Source organism: Scyliorhinus torazame, chromosome 3, assembly GCF_047496885.1.
Source record: "Scyliorhinus torazame isolate Kashiwa2021f chromosome 3, sScyTor2.1, whole genome shotgun sequence".
In the NCBI taxonomy this organism is placed as follows: domain Eukaryota; kingdom Metazoa; phylum Chordata; class Chondrichthyes; order Carcharhiniformes; family Scyliorhinidae; genus Scyliorhinus; species Scyliorhinus torazame.
Window position 1 is genome coordinate 288,635,373 of NC_092709.1, and position 13,095 is coordinate 288,648,467.

The 13,095-nt window shown below is 49.6% G+C and overlaps 1 long non-coding RNA gene across 1 annotated transcript in view; it reads right to left on the reverse strand.

The window, feature by feature from the left end:
• Window positions 1–10,064, reverse strand: part of LOC140409609 (uncharacterized) — a 106,992-nt gene extending 96,928 nt beyond the window's left edge. Inside the window, exon 1 of the long non-coding RNA XR_011940426.1 lies at window positions 9,956–10,064. This is a non-coding gene — a long non-coding RNA (uncharacterized lncRNA). The remainder of the gene's footprint in view (window positions 1–9,955) is intronic.
• Between the last annotated feature and the right edge of the window lie 3,031 nt (window positions 10,065–13,095).

Genomic DNA, 13,095 nt, shown 5'->3' on the forward strand with positions numbered 1-13,095 from the left:
CTTTGCTGCCATGGCGGCATAATCATTGCCTTGCGGTTGCGGGTTTGTATCTTTTTATGGGCGGCTACTTTGATTACGGCGGGTTCTGCTGAGGCTCTGGCTGCTTCTACCAGGTCTCGTATGTGCTGTTCATGTTGCACATGTCCCCCTGATGAAGTTATGTAACCTCGCCTAGCCCAAGCTACCATATAGTCATGAATCACTCCGAAAGCATACCGGCTGTCTGTATATATGTTCACCCTCTTTCCTGCTGCTAATCTTAAGGCTCCTGTGAGGGCAATTAATTCTGTTACCTGAGCTGACCAAGTCCCCGGAATCTGGCTTCCCCTTAGTACCGTGTCTATTTTATTCACTACTGCCCATGCGGTACAGGGCACCCCCTCATGATACTTCCGGGACCCGTCCAGAAATAATTCCCATACATCTTCCCCTCCCAGGGGTTCCTCAGCTATCCTGCCACTCTTGCTCTCATCGACCTCCTCCACACAATTATGCTCCGTACCTTCTTTAACCATCATGGACGCAGCGTTAAGGGTTGAATCTTTAACTATCTGGATTATTTTGTCTGCCGGGAGTAAAATGCTTTCCCATTTAGCTCGGCGACTATCTGAAACGGTCCTTAATTTCCCTGCTTCTAATAGCTGTACTATGGAATGAGGGGAGTGAAGGATAACGGATTCTAAGAGAGTCACTGCTTCTGCTGCCTCTGTCATGATATGCACTCATGCACATAATGAGATTGTAGTACCCTCAATAACGACACGAGACTGTGGGATGGTAAATGAAGGCTTTAATAAGCAGAGAACTAGCCAGCTACAGAGACGTGTGCTTACTGAGTGCCGCCTACAGGGCGTCACCTTATATACGGCTCCCTGGTAGGCGGAGCTGGACGCGGAGTCCCCCAGAGTTCCAAACCCGGTTTTAAAGGGGCATCACCTACATGGTGTTAAGGGTACTGTAACCATTCATCACATTCACCCACTGTTTAAAAAAAAACGCAAAGTCTGTCGGGGGTGAAGTGGAATTACATATCTATACTTTTCGGTGACCTGATCATCCTCGTCGACCTTCTCAGCTCGGGCGGTGGTGCAGCGGACACGGACGTCTTTGGTGAGGGTACATCCGGGAGCACGGTGGTTGGAGCTTTCGTCCGGGTCGGGGTAGAGGGTCGGGGGGCAGGGGGATAGCTGGGGGAATAGCTGGGGCTGGGGGTAGTGGCACCGGCACCAGCGGGGAGTGTGGAGGGGGGGGGGGGGGGGGGGGGCTGGGGGGGGGTGCGGTCGGTGTCTACCGACGGAGTGGGGGTCCGGTGGGGGCAACAGTGGGGAAACCAGCGGGTGCCAGGTCTCGTAGGGAAACCGTGAGGGGGGTTGTCAGTGGGGGGACCAGCGGGTGCCTGATCCCGGAGGGAAACCGTGTCTTGCCTGCCATCGGGGTGTGCAACGTAAGCGTATCGGGGGTTCGCATGTAGTAGTTGGACCCTCTCGACCAGGGGGTCCGTTTTATGGCTCCTCACGTGCCTCCGGAGAAGAACAGGTCCCGGAGTCGTCAGCCAAGGTGGAAGCGAGACCCCAGAGGTGGACTTCCTGGGGAAGACAAACAAGCGGTTGTGAGGGGTCTCATTCGTGGCCGTGCAGAGGAGCGACCTAATGGAGTGGAGGGCATCGGGTAGGACCTCCTGCCAGCGGGTGGTTTGGAGACTTCTTGACCGTAGGGCCAGAAGGACAGCCTTTCAAACTGTCGCGTTCTCCCTCTCCACCTGCCCGTTTCCCCGCGGGTTTTAACTGGTCATTCTGATCGAGGCGATGCCCTTGCTGAGCAGATACTGACGCAACTCATCGCTCATGAACGATGTACCCCAGTCTCTGTGGATATAAGCGGGGAAACCAAACAGGGTGAAGATGCTGTGCAGTGCCTTTATCACGGTGGCCAAGGTCATGTCGGGACAGTGAACGGCGAATGGGAAGCGGGAGAACTCGTCGATGGCGGTTAGGAAGTAGATATTGCGGTTGGTGGACGGGAGGGGACCGTTGAAGTCCACGCTTAGTCGCTCAAAGGGCCCGGCCTTTACAAAGCGAGCCTTTTCTGGCCGGTAGAAGTGCGGTTTGCACTCCGCACAGGTCTGGCAAGCCCTGGTCATGGCCTTGACCTCCTTGGTGGATTAAGGTAGGTTGCGGGACTTGATAAAGTGGGCGAGCCGGGTAGCCCCGGGTGACAGAGGTCATTGTGGATGGCCCGTAGGGCAATCCTCCTGCGCATTGTTGCACGTGCCGCGGGACAGGGCATCTGGGGGCTCATTGAGCTCCCCTGGACGATACTTAATATCGTATGCGTAGATGGAGAGTTCGATCCTCCACCTCAAGATTTTATCACTTTTAATTTTGCCCCGTTGTGCGTTATCAAACATGAAGGCGTTGGTCGGTAACGAGGGTGAACCTCCTACCAGTTAGGTAGTGCCTCCAGTGACGCACAGCCTCCACAATGGCTTGTGCCTCCTTTTCGACTGCAGAGTGCCGAATCTCAGAGGCGGTGAGGGTCCGGGAGAAGAATGCTACTGGCCTGCCTGCCTGGTTGAGGGTAGCAGCCAAGGCGATATCTGATGCATCGCTCTCTACCTGGAAAGGGATGGTTTCGTCCACCGCGTGCATAGTGGCCTTGATGATGTCGGCCTTGATGCGACTGAAGGCCGACCGGGCCTCAGCCGTCAGGGGAAATGTCGTGGTCTTTATGAATGGGCGGGCTTTGTCCGCATATCTGGGGACCCACTGGGCGTAATAGGAGAAAAACCCCAAGCATCGTTTGAGGGCCTTGAGGCTATGCGGTCGGGGTCGGGACCTAGGACCCCGTTTTCCTCAACGTAGCCGAGGATGGCAAGTCGGGGTGTGTGGAAAACGCATTTTTCCTTGTTGTAGGTCAGGTTGAGGGCCCGGGTGGTCTGGAGGAACCTTTCAAGATTCGCGTCATGGTCCTGCTGATCATGGCTGCGGATGGTGAAATTGTCCAAGTACGGGTAAGTAGCCCATAGGCTATACTGGTCCACCATTTGGTCCATCGCCCTCTGGAAGACGTGTGATATGGTACGAATTAAGTAATGGCATGATGGGAAAACTGGTCAATGGGAAGACTGGTCAAAAGGTTTGATACAATACAAATAAGGCTGAAACTACTCATTCCAGCTCACCAGGCCCAGGTAAAGAATGCTGCCCTAACCATTTTCAGACTAGTATGGTCGTAGGCCAACTCTGCATAACTTGAAGTCTGAAAAGATCAGCGAAGGTCGAGCCATTCCAAAACACCGGACTTCGGCAACTCCTGATAAAACTAACTCGTCATAACCCAGGGCCGTAGGAATTAAAACAAAGATAAGTTCAGGAAGAAACAAATCTATTCCGACCTTTCAAGGTTTCCTCCGAGGACTAAATAATGGTATGAGTGATATGACCAAACATGGTCTGGTCTTTGCTTCCGTTTGTATTTCCGATCAAATTCCTGACCAAACTGTTGTCACATAATCTTGATAAAGATAAATGTATAAATATTGAGCTAATTCTCTTCAAAAGCGCGGAACTTGTGAAAGACTGAGCAGTTTTGTTGACTGCCCTCTTACTTCAAGTTTCAGCCATTACTGCATGCAGTTGTTTTCGATAATAAAGCTTGTTATTCTGTCTTAACGAGTGTGTTGAATTTTTCTACTACAGAAGCGGGAAAATATTGACTTTGACAGACGGAGACCCCATTTGTGACGCGGAAGGGGACCCTGAGGAAGTGGAAAAGCCGGCCGGCTTCTTCGAAAGCAGTATAGAGGCAGTCTTTTGGTCGGATAGGGAGCTGGTGGAAGGCGGATTTTAGGTCAACAGTGGAGATTACACGGTATTGAGTGATCCGATTGACCATCTCTGCTATGCGGGGAAGGGGGTACGCATCGAGCTGCGTGAAGCAGTTTATGGTCTGGGTAGTCCACGACCATCCGTTTCTTTTCCCCGGACCGTACTACCACCACTTGTGCTCTCCAGGGGCTGTTGCCAACCTCGATGACCCCCTCTCCCAGTAAATACTGGACCTCTGACTTGATAAAAGTCATATCTTGGGCACTCGCTGGACCTCTGACTTGATAAAAGTCATATCTTGGGCACTGTACCGCCGGCTCATGGTGGCGACGGGCTTACAGTCGGGGGTGAGGTTCGCGAATAGTGAGGGGGGTGCAACTTTCAGTGTTGCAAGGCTGCACACCGTGAGGGGGGAGCAAGGGTCAGCCTTCGGTGACTGCATTGGAAATCCAAACCGAGCAGCAGGAGGGCGCAGAGGTGAGGGAGGATATAGAGCTTGAAACAGCGCATTCGGCACCCTGGATCGCGAGATTCGCAATACAATACCCCTTGATTTGGACCGAGTGGGACCTGGAGGTGAGGGCTATGGTTTGGGAAGCGGGATAGGTGCACAAGGTGCAGCGCCTTACCGTTTCTGGGTGGACAAAGCTCTCCTTGCTCCCGGAGTCGAAGAGGCAGGGAGTGTCGCGTCTGTTGATCTGGACCTGCATCATGGAGTTCCGCAGGTGCTTTGGCCGCGATTAGTCGAGGGTGATTGCTCCCTGTTGCGGGTAGTCCGAGTCCTCAGCCGAGTCAGATTCACAAAATGGCCACCGCCGTCGGGCGCACGTGTCGGGTCTAGAAGATGGCCGCCGCCAAGATGACCACCCCCATGACTCGCACGAGGCCGATGACACGTCAGAAAGGGGATTGTCCGGCCGGTGCGCAGCCGCGTTGTGGGGCCTGCATGCCTGTGAGCTCGATTTTCGGGCCTGGCGAGCTTTTTGTTTCTGGGCCTTGGGCCTGGCCAGGCAGACCCTCGCGAAATGCCCCTTCTTTCCGCAGTCGCTGCAGATGGCGGAGCGGACTGGGCAGCGTTGACGTGGATGCTGGCCCTGCCCACAGAAATAGCACGGTGTGCCCCCGGTCTGGGCGGGTCGCCGCGTTGCACAGGCCCGTAGCGTGGCCGAGTCTGGGGAAGTCCGAGGGGGGCTCGCAGGATTCATGGGGTACGTGCCTAGGTTGTGGAGGGCCACTTCCAGTGAGGTGGCGAGCGTTACCGTGTCCTGAAGGTCTTTCGCTCCATTTTCGACGAGTCGCTGCCTGATATAGATCGAACGGTTGCCGGAAACGAAGGCGTCTCGGATGTGCAGGTTCATGTGGACTTCCCCCGTCACATTCTGATGGTTGCAGTTCCTGGCGAGCGCGGTGAGCTTTTCCACGTACTCGTCCAGCGCTTCCCCTGAGCGCTGCCGGCAGGTAGAGAGCAGGTGCCGTGCACGTACCTCATTTATGGGATTTACGAAACGCTTTCGCAGGATCTCGATCACCTCGTCGTAAGTGGTCGCCTTCTCGATCATTGCAGAGATTCTCTGGCTCACCTGGGCGTGGAGTAGGCGCAGCTTGCGAGGCCCTAGGATGGGAGCTTCCGAGGATTCCAGGTAGGCCTCGAAGCAGCGGAGCCAGTACTTAAAAGTTTCTTTGGCCTCCGGTGTCTGTGCTTCCAGGTTGAGCTTTTCTGGCTTGAGACTGGTGTCCATCCTAACGTAGTCTGCTTATTAAATTGTAGTACCCTCAATAATGACACGAGAGTGTGGAATGCTAAATGAAGGCTTTAATAAGCAGAGAACTAGCCAGCTGCAGAGACGTGTGCTTACTGAGTGCTGCCTACAGGGCGCCACCTTATATACGGCTCCCTGGTGGGTGGAGCCGGAGGCGGAGTCCCCCAGGGTTCCAAACCCGGTCTTAAAGGGGCATCACCTACATGGTGTTAAGGGTACAGTAACCATTCATCACATAGATACAAACAGGCAGTGCCAGACACCCAGTACAGCCAATCAGCACACAGGATAGAACACAACCAATCACCAGGCAGGACACTAGAGGGGGGTTTCCCACTATAAAACACACGAGGCAGCACGGTAGCCTTGTGGATAGCACAATTGCTTCACAGCTCCAGGGTCCCAGGTTCGATACCGGCTTGGGTCACTGTCTGTGCGGAGTCTGCACATCCTCCCCGTGGGTGCGTGGGTTTCCTCCGGGTGCTCCGGTTTCCTCCCACAGTCCAAAGATGTGCAGGTTAGGTGGATTGGCCATGATAAATTGCCCTTAGTGTCCAAAATTGCCCCTAGTGTTGGGTGGGGTTACTGGGTTATGGGGATAGGGTGGGTGTGGACCTTGGGTAGGGTGCTCTTTCCAAGAGCCGGTGCATACTCGATGGGCCGAATGGCCTCCTTCTGCACTGTAAATTCTATGAAACCAGACTCTATGAGGCATCAGCACTCTGCCTCTTTCCACTGGTGATAACTGTAGTGACAGTCAGGGTGCATATATCAGTTAGCACCTTCTACACATGGCTCAGAGCTAGTCTGGTCTAGTTAGTTATAGTTAGCACACTTAGATTAGTAGAGTGTCAACCCACAGTGAACTGTGTGCACTGCTCTAGATGTTCAATAAAACGTATTGTACTAACGTCTAAGTTTGGTGTCTACTTTACAGTACAATTGCATCCAGTTGGAGTCAGTGTTACCCCAGGGTGAATAACACGACAGCCTCTATAACCCACATGGCACAATCCAGGGCCTGCACACATCAATGTAAGCCTGCCACCACGGGACCCCATCTACATGAGTAATAGGCTACTGGCCGCATCATGTCCCCGTGTTTCTGACCTACCACTGCTGTATAATGTCCCCCCTGATTATCACTGTAGAGGTGAAAAGGTTTAGTTCAATTTGGCAACCCTAGGGCTGGGGCTAAAGTGAGGGTCTGCTTTAATTTGTTAAAGGCTGTGTCTTGCTATGGGCCCCACTCGACTCGCTCCCGGGACTGTCTCCCTCCCGGGACTGTCTCCCTCCCCTGGTCAATCCTTGCAATGGCTCCGTAAGCTCGGTGTAATTCTCGATAAAGTTCCTACAGTAGTTGAATAGCCCCAATGCCTGCCTAACTCCTCTTATGGTCTGGGGTTTTGGCATTTCTAAAATAGCTTTCTTCCGATCCCCTGGAATCTTTCTCTCCCCTTGTTTAATGTGGTATCCCATGTACAGCACCTCTCCCCGCCCTAACTGTGCCTTCCTGGGGTTGATCTTAAGGCCAACTCGCTGTATGGTTGCTAAAGTCCAGGTGAGGGCAATGATGTGGTCTTGCTCCTCTACTGAAGCTATTAGGATGTCGTCGACATACTGGAGTATGGTACTCTGTGTCCCGCTAAGATTCACTTAGGCGACCACCTCGGTCATGTGCCTATGAAAAATGGCTGGACTATTGTGAAAACCTTGGGGTAATCTAGTCCACATATACTGGTTTTTCCCCTACGGTAAAAGCTAATTTGTCCTGATGCTTTCCCCCCGCTGGAATAGACCAGAACCCGTTGGCTATATCTGAGACTGAGAACACATTCTGTTATGGGCGAAGGTTATTCCAAATAGTGGTCAGATTTGCCACAATGGGGTATTCCCTTACAGCGTGCTTGTTTAAGCTGGTGTAATCTACCGTCAGTCGGTACAAGCCGCCTGGGTTTCTCACCGGCCAAATTGGGGAGTTAGTGGATGAGTGGTCTCTTTTACTGTCCCCTGAGCTTCTAATTCTTGCACTATCTCCCTTACTGCCTCGGTCGCTTCCCGTTTTATGGGAGACTGCTTATGTGGTGAGTGTGGGTCTCCGGTGATGGTGACTGGAGTCACCTCCAGGCTCCGCAATCTTGCTCGTTTCTGACCCATACTGCTGGATATGCTTGTGCTATCATTCCCCACATCCCCTGCTGCCCCCAGTCAGTGGTGACTGAAGCCATGCTATGGATGCGATGCCAGGCTTTCCTTCCCCACCGACCTACATTGTATGGCCCTTTCCACTCAATGGCCTGTGTTTTAGTGTTATTACTGCTCCCAATCGCTCTAGCCAGTCTATTCCTAAGATAGTCCTCTCAACAGTCTTGCATACCCAGATTTGGATTCTAACCGTGAAATGCTTGATTTCTAGAAGGGTGGGTTCGCTTAATGTGGCTACACGGACTCCATCCCCCACCCCCCTGATCTGGGTTGTGTGACCGGTTAAGGGTAAATCTATATCGGTGATGGATATTGCGGCCCCGGTATCTATTAACATTGTGCACGGCTGGCCCCCTAACAGCGCATCAACTAATATCCGGGAGTCCCTTTCTTTACCAGTGAGGGCTGAAACGTGTCATTGCCTTAGGGCACTGAACATCTTCGCTAAATCCTTAGCTGAAACCTGTATTACCGATCCTGGGGCACTTGACCCCCCACTGCCGTTTAGGGCTGTGGGACCCTGACCTTCCTTGCCCCCTCCCTTTGCCCAACAATTTTCCTGCTCGTGTCCTGGTCTCCTGCAATTCAGACACCTCAGGAGTCCCTGCTTGGGTTCTTTCTTACTTTTACACTCCCTTGCGAAACGCCCTTCTTTCCCGCAGGTGTAGCACTGCCTTCCTCCTTCTAATTGTCCTACGGAGCTAATCTTGGACCCCTTTCCTATGTTAGCCTCTGCCTTCATAGCCCATGCTAAGACCCGATTAAAGCCGTTCCCTACCGGAAGTCCCATATCTCCGATCCTAGTTAGGTGCGGACCCATTCCATCCGTTAACATTTTAAAAAAGATTTCATCACCTCGACTGGGGGCTACTGCCCCTGAATGATGCTTAAACGCCTCAAATTTCTTCTCTGCATAATCCTCGACCCTTTCCTTTGGTCCCTGTTTAAGTAAGGTGATCAATGTCCAATTTGGGCTACCTCTCCTGTCGGCAGTTCGCACTGCTGTTCTAAAGGTTGCAATGCGGGCGTCTTTGTTTCCCCCACCCCTCTGCGTGACCCGCGTGCGATCCCTATATGGTTGTGGCATGCTTGCCCGGTGCGGGAATCTTTGCCTTTAACAATAAATGGATATCATCATTGGTTAACCCATGAGCCTCCCGTAATTCGTCCAGTTTATCCCAAAAAGGGCCATTATCATCCTGTTGTTTTAGAGAGGGCAGTTCGTTCAAGATCATTTGTTTTTCCCCAGCTGTGAAGGGTGTTTGAATATGCTGCTCAGTGGTTTGCCCCTCCACCGTTTTCCTCACTACACGCACTGGGGCTGCAGGCAACGTTTCCTCTTTTTCCTCATAAGGAGGGGGGTATGCATAATCCCCATGCATTCCCTCCTCGGTACTGTCCCAGTCATCCCCTAGTCACACTCCTCCGTGACACGTGGTGCGGTTGGGGTTGTAGTCCCCACAAATCTGCCCTGCGGCTTTCTCCTGTCCCCTTCCTGCATGTTTCTTACAGCTACTACTCTTGCCTCCTGCAATTCTTTGCTCCCTATGTTCCTTAAAATTGAAGTTGCAATTATTACCCCCTTCTCATACTTATTCTTGGTTTGGCCTGCCCACCAGGCCTTCTGCTCAGCCGCAGGTGCGTCTGGGTTGTATCTTTCTCCCTCATCTTTGTAATTAATTTACTATTGTGGGTTACAATCATCTGCACGATCGATCCCTCGGGCCACCATCTAACTTGCTCTACCTTGCCCTTGCTGCCTGTTTTATCTGATCTGGCCACCTCTGCCATTCACTCTCACACACACACACACACCACTCTTGCAGGGTTCTTCCTCCGCGACTCTACCCTCTCGCGGTTACTCCTGCGGCTACTCCTTTCTCACACTAGGTGAGATCCTTCTAACTCTTTCTCCGATGGTATTTTGTCCTACGGGTTTTTACTTTTAACCAGGCACTTCAATCTCCAAAGCAAGTTCCTTAGCAAGTTTTCCTGAACTTAACTACCCGATGCCACACCCCGGTTTCCCCCAACGATTTTTACTTCACCTCACGCGGTCAGACTCTTCCTCCATTTTGTTCTTTAAGATCGCAACTTACGGCCGGCCAACGACTAACGTGGAATCGCTCCCTAACTATGGGTGGGAGATTAAACAGCACTCACCCGATTTGGAGCCACATAATCGGCGGTCGTTCTGTGTTGATATCCTGCCGGGAAGTAAAGCTCAGAGTCTGTTCTCGACCACGTGGAGTTGTAAAAATTGCTTTTATTCGGAATAGCTGTGTGCACACAGGAGAGGCAAGTTCTGCTGCTATCCTGTAGCTCACAAAAGTCAGCTCTGCGTGTCCTCAAATTACATGCATATATATTTAAAGTTCTTCAGAGTCACAAGCAGTTATTGACATCACTGAATCATTCGGAACAATACAAAGTGATCAGTAAACATATTTTCTGGTCCTCATAATGGGAAAACGATTAAAGAATACAATGTTTCCTTACAATCTCATGGGTTTGTGCTTAACATATTTAACTTCTAGAAGAGGTGCGGATGTGTTGGACAATGGATCCTTTAGACTTACTGGGCCTCCTGTGTTTCCCTTTTCATATTCAAATGTTCTGTGAGATGATTAAATCATTTCCAATGTGGGTGACTTTAACCCTTGCTTGTTGGTTTTCCCTTGGTATATGTTTAACCCCTTGCCTGCTGGTTTGCCCTTGACCTGTGCTATTACAATAATTTGAAACATCTTTATTATACCAATCCTGACACATATAGCAATTTCTTCCCCTAACACTGGCCAATCCACCTAACCTGTGTGCTGATATACCTGTGCACAGTACTTTATATAGTTAACAATGTGACCTCCAACCAGCTGGTGGTGCTAGAGATATATCACGTGTCTCAAGACACCCACTAGTTGGTAGTAAGACGTACAAGAGGATAGTCGCGCTTAGAGTAGTTCCAGGAGAATTCACTGAATTCATTTAGTAGCCATCGTCTGTATTATAGTTTGTTAATTATCTTTCCACGTGTTTGTTAATAAATCATCTTTCTAGTTAAACAACTAGATGTTCTGTTCTGTGCACATCATTACAACATTTATAACACAGAATACAACAATCTGCACATCTTTAGACTTTGAAAGGAAACCGGACCACCCGGAAGAAAACCACGAAGACACGAGGAGAAAGTGAAAACTCCACACAGTCAACCAAGGCCGGAATTTAACCTGGGTCCCTGGCACTGTGAGGCAGCAGTGCTTATCAATGGGTCGCCCTCTGACAGTGCAACTCTCAGTACTACACTGGAGTGTCAATCTTGATTTTTTTTAATGGTGAATCCCTAGAGGGGGGTTGAACCCAGAATCTTATAATTCAGAGGCAAGACTGCGACCGACTGAGCCACAATTTAAGCCAAGTGAGGAAATGCTGCATGAGTACAGTGTAATGGTGATGGTACTACTTGTAGAAGCTTGACCTAAATCTAAATTCAAAACCCACATGCTGGTTTGAATATCAGTAACATTGATCATGAAGCTAGCAGATTTTGGTAAAAAAGATCATGTGGTTTACTGATGTCCTTTTGGGGGAGGGGAATCTTGTCTGTTCTGCTGTTGCCCATAAGTGACTCCAGCCCCAAACCAATGTGGATGACTCTAAATGTCAACTGAAATAATTCATTAAGACACAAACTTGATTCAAACTGACGCATAGAATAACCTGGTGGAAGTATCGTCATTAAATATGAGCTGCAAATATTTAAGAAGGCTCCAAAACATCATATTCTCAGGTCAACCAGAGATGGATAATAAATGCTGTCCTAGCCAGTGGTGCCCGCATCCTGGGAAGGAATATTTTTTAAATGATGGTGGAGCACTCCGTGAGACACTAACAGAGCCAATTCCACCCTGCAGAAGGGCCATTGCTTTGTGTCCTATGAAGTATCAGTGGCTCAGTCATGCAGGCAAGCAACCAAAAAAAGGAACCAAAGGCTTTCCCACATGATGCATGAGGCAGACAAAGCATGTGACTGTGCTGTTTCCATAGCTAGTTATCCTTGGAATAGGCAACCAGCCTGTCACCAGAGGCTATAGCTTGAGGGACATCACTCTACTTCAAGCATGACTGACCAGTAGATTCTCCACTCTTGCCACTTGCCGTAGGCAGATTGGAAGGATTTCAGATTGATAGCCACCCTGTTATGAACACACCTTCCTTGGGCATCAATTCCTGGAGTGAGACTTGAACCTTGAGCTTCTGGCTCAGTCTTACAGATGGTACCCACTGCAGCACAAGATCTCCAATGGAAACTCTGCAAAAACAAAAGATGGTCATGGTCTGGTACATTTCAAATAATTTTCCTTAATGTGACAATCCACCAAAGGTACTGTCACTCTTTCAGTATTGAACAAATCTTTTCTGATTCTTTGATAAATCTTGTCTATTAGATTAAACTAGAGTTCTTGTTTCAATTGGAATTTATTATTAGAATTTGATGAAGAAGCTTCTTGTTCAGTCATATGTCACAACCAAGGAAAGGGGAGCATCAGGAAAGAGAAAATAATTGCCCATAGCAATTTCTGCAAAGTATGAGTTCAATGGAAGACTTTCATTTGTATTGTCTATTGTTGCCTGTCGTTTTACCTGCCAGTGAAATATAGAAACACATTTTAATTCCTGTTCCTCCATTTCCCTTAATTGGTTTTGCGGTCTGCGTAGAAGTTAAGCAAGCTAACTATACTGACCATTATCAAAAGATTCAGGGGTGATATTTCAAATAATGAAAGGAAGATGGAGTTTGACAAAGTTATTATCGAAGCAACCAGAGGACATGATTACAAACTGGGTGATTCATCACCTGATGAAGGAACTACGCTCCGAAAGCTAGTGACTCCAAATAAACCTGTTGGACTTTAACCTGGTATTGTAAGACTTCTTACTGTGCCCACCCCAGTCCAACGCCGGCATCTCCACATCATAGTAAATAACACAAGAGCTAAATTGTTCAAAGGGAATTAGATCAATTACTGATTCAGCAGAGTGTGGTGAGGTGTGAATTTTTGGTATTTTCTTTTATTAAGATGATCAGTATGACCTGAGTGTTGAAGCAAACTCCTACATTCTTATAGTGTCGTAAATCACCTCTATGTTAAAGTTTAATTGTTTCCTCCTTTTTAATAAAAGTTGTGATTTAAGACATTCAAGAATGAGGCAACACCAGGCGATGCCTTTGATACTGGAAGTTTTCACATGTCTTTTATGCGACATGCGATTGAATGAAGCTAAAGAGATTAATTAATGTT